Genomic DNA, 8,621 nt, shown 5'->3' with positions numbered 1-8,621 from the left:
CATTACAGGGAATAAAGATTTGGCTATCGTCACAGTTCTCCATGAAGGATCTGGGAGAAGCTTCCTACATCCTAGGGATGAGGATCTATAGGATAGATATAAAGGTTGCTTGGTTTATCTCAGTCCACGTACATTGATACTATGCTGAAGAGGTTCAGCATGGAGAATTTCAAGAAAGGCTATCTTTCGATAGGCCATGAAATTTCTCTCTCGAAGAGAGATTGTCCGACAACACCTCAAGAGAGAGAGCGTATGGGTAGGATCTATATGCTTCGATAGTGGGATCTATCATATATGTCATGATATGTACACGACCAGATGTAGCATACTCACTAGGGTAGTGAGTAGATATCAATCTGATCCAGGGAGAATCACTGGAAGGTTGTTAAAACCATCCTGAAGTATTTAAAAATACTAAGGACCAGTGGTTTGTTTATGGTGAATCAGACTTGAGACTTATAGGATTTACAAACTCTAATTTTCAGTCTGATCACGATGACAGCAAAAGTGTGTCAGAATTTATTTTTTACCCTTAATGGTGGGGCTATCTGCTGGAAAAGTTCCAAGCAGCACACAGTGGCTGATTCAGTTTGCGAGGTAGAGTATGTCGCTGCATCAGATGCTGCCAAAGAAGCGGTGTGGCTGAGGAAATTCATCACCGAGCTCGGAGTAGCACCGTCCCTTGTTGGTCCAGTTCTGCTCTACTTGACAACTCTGGAGCCATTGCTCAGGTGAAGGAACCAAAGGCACACCAACAGACGAAGCATATTCTGCACCCTACCACTTATCCGGGAAATTATGGATCGAGGTGACGTCGATCTTCAGAAGATCGATGGAAAGGAGAACCTGGCTGACCCATTCACTAAAGCCATTGCGGTGAAAGAGTTCGACAACTACAAGTCGAAGATGGTATTAGATACTGCACCGATTGACTTTAGGCTAAGTGGAGATTGTTGGGAATAGTGTCCAAAGCCAATCGTCAGCCTGTTGACGGTTGTGCTCATTTTTATATTTGTACATGAATTATGAATTAATAAAAATTATTTTGATATTTTTCATCACAAAATATTTATCTTCTAATGAACTCCTATGTGGTGAAGTCTTTAGGACTATTTAGACTCGACAAAGGAGGATTTGTTATTTAGTCCTTAAATCTATTCGCGACCAAATAATACGTTGTTACTAAGGATGACAACGTTTATTAAGCATAGGTTGTTGTATGCCATATAGGTTGGTTGTCCTTTTAACCAATGAGTGGGAGACATTGGTATGGCATACAGGTGAGATGTAAGGGTACATCTGCACTGAACGTGACAACTCCGAAGCTATTTCTGCTGTCAAGATTTGCTCTGATGGAATATGGGTATAAATATCCCTCCGACCTGAGACCGCCATGGTGACTTGCAAGCAACTCACTACACTTAGGCACTGGACTACCTGAATTTTTAATTCAGTGATGGAAGGCTGCTGGGTGTAGTCAAGTACTTGACTTGTCAGTGCGTGTGTCAAGATGGGATTGACCATTCCAGTTTAGGAGCTGTGTACAGTCATGTTTCAATTTAGCAAAACCTTGGCTAGGGTAGTCCTTGTGAGGAGTCACAGGACTGTTTGAGTTGAGCACGATTCGGATGATCTGATCAGGGTTGACAGTTTAACCCTGAGTCGTCCTAAACACAGAGGTCAAAAGGATGAATTATATAGTAACCATATTTATGTAGGTTCTGAGTGTTGCGATTGCGACTCTTCGACCTATCTGGATGTCAGGTACCATTGCTAGATGGTCACTTCGATTAGTACAGGAATTGGTTCCTGTGCTACCGACTTAGGTTCGAACCTGTGGGGTCACACACATTAGAGGTTCCTATCTGATCTGATGGCTGGTGTAGAATTCTATATGTTTGGGGCTCAGTGATCAAGAATCAAGATTCTCTGACCACGAGTTTCACACATTATGGTATCGGGGTCAAGAGTCCCACTGGTTGGGACTTTTCGATCAGGGTTACATATCGATGAATTCTGATGCCCGATTGCCCATCGAATTTGTACAAAGTATTTATGAAAGTTTTATTAGTGATTTGATCACTAATTAACTCAATTTGATTGAGTAATTATTTTTGGATCAAGTCCAATTGAATTGGATTCAGTTGGGTTTGACCCGATTAGGTTAAGAGTTGACCTAATCGTCAAGATGGTTTGGTCCCTGATTTGATCAAGGATTGGGCTTAGTCAATTCCTGATTTAATTAGAATTTTATTGAGCCTAATTAAGTCTTAATTAAGTTAGGTTTAAATTAGTCTAATTGGACTAACTTATTTGGTTCAATTAGGTTGGTTTAAATAATGAAACCATTCCTTGACCCAATCTCCATGCGCCACCTCACTTCCATTGCACCCATTTGAATTTATGAGAAGGAACTTCTCATGATTTTTTTCCTCATGCCAAGCCTCTCCATGCCCCACTTTAATGTGCCAATTGAATGGATAGGATGATTGGTTGGCCATTTAAATTCAAAATAATGTTTGAATTTGAATGGGCAATAAATCTTTGCGCCTTATCTCTTTTTTAATCACTCCCATTTATTACATTGAAAAAATGTTTCTCTTAAAATTACTTCATACACAATTTAAGCCATGCCTCACGCCTTTAGTGGATAAGGGATGAGTTGGTGTCTATTTGAATTCAAATTTGATTTGAATTCCAAATGTATAATTAACTCATCTTTATCTTTTCTTTTGGATAAGACGTTTGACGTTGTTATAAAAGGAGGAGAAATGTGGGCGTGTAGGAAGAAGATTTTTGGAGAAAAATTCTGGGGCGTGAGGAAGTCTTGTGCATGAGAAGGAAGTCCATATCCTTCCAAGAGAAAAAGAAAGAAAAGAAAGAAAAGTGGGTGCAAGGTTTTCGGTGAGTTCCCTAGAGTTTTAAGCCTGGGGTTCGAAAGTGAGAAAGTGAGCTACGAATATCGTGAGCGCCATAAAATCTTAAGGAGATCTTCAACATCCTCTCAAGCACATCTGTTGACGATCCAGAGCATCTGAAGAATCGACAGACATCGATCGAAGGAGTTCGATCAGCATCGACCGTCAAAAGGGCTCTACAACGAGCTAGCAATCGTGAGGAGTCGATTAGATCAGAAACTTCATGTGGATTCGCAGAGGCCAGACACGCTGTGTGGCTGCATCGCGATGATCAAACTCTCCTAACGGAGATCAGATTGCGACGATCTACTACCCGCACAAAGGTATTGTGTTCTGAACACATTACAGTAAAGTGTTTACTGTTCGAATTTGAATTTTAAATTTAAATGAATGCATGCTATATATCATATTTAGATCCTAGTGTAGATAAATTTATGTTAATTAATTAGATTAATTAATATTTTCTACTGTAAAATCATAATTTGAAAAAATTTTAAAATTACCATTTTATCCCTGCACTGAATTTTCCCACATCGCCTTCATCAAATCTCCTACTACCTGCAGACCCTGCATCGAATTGCAAATATGATAAGGGCTTCTGGTATTCAATACCCAGGCAGTAGTATCACAAATGGAAAAGTTGCAAGGTTTATCATATAATTACTTGCTTCTTCTTCGGCCTGTTTGGGTCCAAGGAGGCAATGTATAGAGGACATTTCCTCTTCCAGTGTCTTGCTTCTTGCAAAAGAAGTATTCCATCTGGCTCTGATCAGGCTTCCGCTTCTTGGTCTGACCCTTGCAGACGTCCAGCATGCGCTGCACCCTCTTTTCTTCTTCTTCTTATTCTTCTTCCCTTTCTTAAAGGGTCGATGACCAGAAAAGACCCTCCCACAACATTCACCGACTCCTTATGAAGTGGTGGTCCTTCTCAAAGTTCTGCAGCAACCCCAACAAGCCGTGGTAGTTCACTGCAGGCTTTGTCATTCGAAAATGAGTAAGAAAGGGGAGGAAGGACTTGGGCAATGAATTAAGGATCGCATCCTTAGCCGAGCTGCTCGTGCAAGGAAAAGCCCAGTTTACTTAATGCTCAATCATTTTGATCATATACAATACATGATCGGTGACTGAGGCCCCATCCCTCATCCGAGCATTGAAAATGGCATAATTAGTTTTTGCCTTTCAACGTCGTCAGGCGTGCCAAAGGAGTCGCTCAACATTTGAAGCATCTCCTGCGGCTGGGCATTCTCAAACCTGCGGTTGAACTCATCATTCATTGCCGCCAGCATTGTGCACCGAACGGTGGTGCGGTTGTTGAGCCACTTCTGGTAAGTGTCTCGGACCATCCCTCTCGTGTTTGGGGCTGGCTCCTCGGGTGCAGGATCCGTTACTACATAAAGGATCCACTCATGCTCAAGGATGATTTTTTAATTTTTGATACCAGCTATCGAAATTTGATCCCATGAGCTTGTCATTATCTAATAATGATCGGAGTGACAGAGTAGTGGCCATAGCTGCATAAAGAAAAACCAGACTTCTATTAGTACATAAATTATTAATACTAAAGACTTGGACTTTAATCTAAAGTTTCTCCCAATATTTTTACGAACTTGTAGCCTCAACCTCCAATTCGAAGAATTACTTTAATTTTTTAGTGGGTACTAGAATCCACACAGACTACACACGAGCCCAACTTTGGTTGGTCAACCCATGTGCATCTGTGGGTAGGTTCATAACCAGTTGTTCTCTAAACAACTTTTAGTAATCAATTTTGCCCCAGAACCTAATCAGTAGGCTTTGTCCTTCACTAAAAAGATCTGGTTAGGTCCAACCATTAACATGACTTGATTTGATGAATCAGACCTATAAATGATCAGGCTCAACTTTGGTCGGCCAACCTGACCACCATCAGAAAGACTCAAACCAAATTATCATACTATGAATGATAATTTCATTAGCCAATAAGCACCAGGCCTTTGGGCCTCCAATGATTATTAAACTAATGGACTCATTATCACTCACTTAATGGGAGGCTATGACTTAGTTATCACTATAACTTAATCATTTTAGGGACCTAATAATTTTAAGATTTTATTAAAGAATAGAAGAGAAGAAATTAACCAGCTAATTTCAATCCTCCCACTGACTTTACCAAGTCAGATTAAAAGGATTTAATTAAAGCTGGCATTAGGAGCACCTAAATCAGCCACACTGATTTACCTAATGACATGGGTAAGCCCTAATCACCAAGTGATCTAATCAAAACCTAACTCACCAGGTTAGCCAGGTAAGTGAGATCAGTGGTGGGGATAAGCCATTAACTCGTCAGAGATCAATCAATGCGAGTAGCTCCCACATAAGAACCACTGGTCAAACTGCCGAACTTACCTTAGACACCAACCGGTTCATTAGTTTTAATTTGATCAACTTAGTAAATAGGGTTCTATCGCGTAGCCTGAATTAAGTCCATCATGGTCTAGTTAAAGATATGGATCCATTCAACTACAACTATTGGAGTTGAGTCTAGAGTGTCCTTAACCTAATCTAATTCAACTTTTGATTAGATTTGACCAATTACTCTAATTTAGTCCATTTCTTTAAGCTAACCTTAGGTCTAACCTAATTATGGACCTAATCTATCTAACCCATTGATCCATAAATTTATGCAATTGTCTTAGGTCTTAATTCATAATTCTAGACCAACTTGACAACACTTAATTCTTTTAATTAAGTATTTGGGCTAATGGGTCAGATTTGGCATTTCGAAAATAATTTTCAAATTTGAAAGGTTTTATTTTTTGTTCACCAAATATGTTGACTCATTTCACAAATAGATCAGCATATTTCATAAATAGCAATCCTATTGCTAATTACATAACAGAAAATAACTCAATCAAAATAAATCATGAATATTCTTTTAGATCTAATCTAACATATTCATGATAAATTTTATAATTAAACCTTTATAATTAAGTCTTTTCGTTGCTTTATCTGCATGGGATATAATTACAGCGGCACCCCTACCACCATAGGAGATCCCATCGAATGGGAGGAGAGGGCCTTTAAACCCTACTTTTCTCCTATGATCGGATGGCCATGGCAACCAATCCAATTCGATTACTTGCTACTTAGATCAAGTATATCTAAATATATCAATTTCAAAATTTAAATTTTAAATTTTAAATTTCAAATTTTAAATTTTGAATTTCAAATTTCAAAAAAATTTCAAATTTTAAATTTTTAAATTTCAAATTTTGAATTTTAAATTTTGAATTTCAAATTTGAAATTTTAACCAAATTTTAAATTTTGAATTTTGAATTTCAAATTTTTAAATTTTGAATTTTGAATTTCAAATTTTAAAATTCAAATTTCAAATTTTGAATTTCAAACTTTTGAATTTTGAATTTTGAACAACTTTCAAAATTTAAATTTTAAATTTTAAATTTCAATTTTAAATTTAAACTTTTAGATTACAACTTAATCTACACATACAAATTCATATATCATATCTTAGAACCTGGCTCTGATACCATTTGAAGTGAAATTCAGTGCAGGGGTAAAATGATAATTTTAAAACTTTTTCAAAATTATAATTTTACAGTAAAAAATATTAATTAATCTAATTAATTAATATATATTTATCCTACACTAGGATTTAAATATGATATACAGCATGCATGCATTTAAATTTGAAATTCAAATTTGAACAGTAAACACTTTACTGTAATATGTTCAAAATACAATACCTTTGTGTGGGTAGTAGATTGTCGCAATCTGATCACTGTCAGGAGAGTCTGATCATCACGATACAGCCACACAGCACGTCTGACCTCTGTGGATCGTCCATATGAGGCTCCCGATCTGATCGGCTCCTTACGGGTGCTAGCTCGTTGTAGAGCCCTTTCGATGGCCGATGCTGATCGAACTTCTTCGATCGATGTCTGTCGATTCTTTGGATACTCTGGATCATCAACAGACATGCTTGAGAGGATGTTGAAGATCTCTCTAAAATTTGGTGAGCTCACGACACTCGTAGCTCACCTTCTCACTTCCCGAATCCCAGGCTGAAACCCTAGGGTACATTAAGAAAAACTTTATGCCTTTTTTTCTTTCTTTTCTTTCTTTTCTCTTGAAAGGTTTTGGACCTTCACCTCACACAGAAAGGTTCCTCATGCCCCAAACATTCTCTCCAAAAAATTCTACGCACACCCCAAACTTTCTCCTCTTTTTAAAACAATGTCGAACGTGTCTTATCCGCGTGAGAGGATAAAGATAAGTGGTTGCACATTTGAATTCAAATCGAGTTTGAATTCAAATGCAAACCAACTCATCCCTATCCACTTATGGCGTGAGAAGAGAAGGGAGTGGACTCTTTGTGCATGGAAATATTTCACGAGAAATCTAGATGGATAAGCATGAAGGCACAAGAGATAAGTTATCCATTCAAATTCAAACACACTTTGAATTTGAATGGTTAACTAATCAGCTTTATCCATCCATATGGTGCACAAATATGGGCATGGGGAGGGGTTTGCGTGAGAAAAATTTATGAGAAATTCCTTCTCATGAATTCAAATGGCGCAGTGGATGTGAGGTGGCGTAGGGAGTTTGGGTCAAGGTGGTTTCATTATTTAAACCAACCTAACTGCACCAAATAAGTTAGGCCCAATTAGACTAATTTAAACCCAACTTAATTAGGCTTAATTAGGCTCAATAAAATCTTAATCAAATCAAGAATTGATTAAGCCCAACCTCTGATCAAATCAGGGACCAAACCATCTCGACGATTAGGTCAACTCTTAACCTAATCGGGTCAAACCCAACTGAATCCAATTCAATTAAACTTGATCCAAAAATAATTACTTAATCAAATTGAGTTAATTAGTGATAAAATCACTAATAAAATCTCTCATAAATATTGAGTCCAAATCCGATGGGCAATCGGGTATCAAAGTTTATCAATATGAAACCTTGATCGAAGAGTCCCAAACCAGTGGGACTCTTGACCCCGGCACCCAAAATGTGTGGGACTTGTGATCAGAGAATCCTGATTCTCGATCACAGTGTCCCAAACACGTAGGACTCATAGTATACGAATATTATGACTCTTCATCAGCCATCAAATCAGATAGGAACCTCTAATGTGTGTTACCTCGTAGGTTCGAACCTAAGCCGGTAGCACAGGAACCAATTCCTGTACTAATCGAAGTGACCATCTAGCAATGGTACCCGACATTCGGATAGATCGAATAGTCACAATCACAACACTCAGAACCTACATGAATATGGTTACTGTATAATTCATCCCTTTTGACCCCTGTGTTTAGGATGACTTAGGGTTAAACTGTCAACCCTGATTAGATCATCCGAGTCGTGCTCAACTCAATCAGTCCTGTGACTCCTCACTTGGACTATCCTGATCAAGGTTTTGTTAAATTGAAACACGACTGTACACAGCTCCTGAACTGGAGTGGTCAATCCCATCTTGACATACGCACCGACAAGTCAAGTACTTGACTACACCCAGCAGCCTTCCGTCATTGAATTAGAAATTCAGGTAGTCCACTGCCTAAGTGCAGTGAGTTGCTTGCAAGTCACCATGGCAGTCTCAGGTTGGAGGGACATTTATACCCATATCCCATCAGAGCAAATCTTGATAGTAGAGATAGCTCCGGAGTCGATCACGTTCAGTGCAGATGTACCCT

The sequence above is a fragment of the Elaeis guineensis genome, unplaced genomic scaffold (genome assembly GCF_000442705.2).
Source record: "Elaeis guineensis isolate ETL-2024a unplaced genomic scaffold, EG11 Super_Scaffold_1000077, whole genome shotgun sequence".
Lineage (NCBI taxonomy): Eukaryota > Viridiplantae > Streptophyta > Magnoliopsida > Arecales > Arecaceae > Elaeis > Elaeis guineensis.
This window is presented reverse-complemented; position numbering follows the sequence as displayed.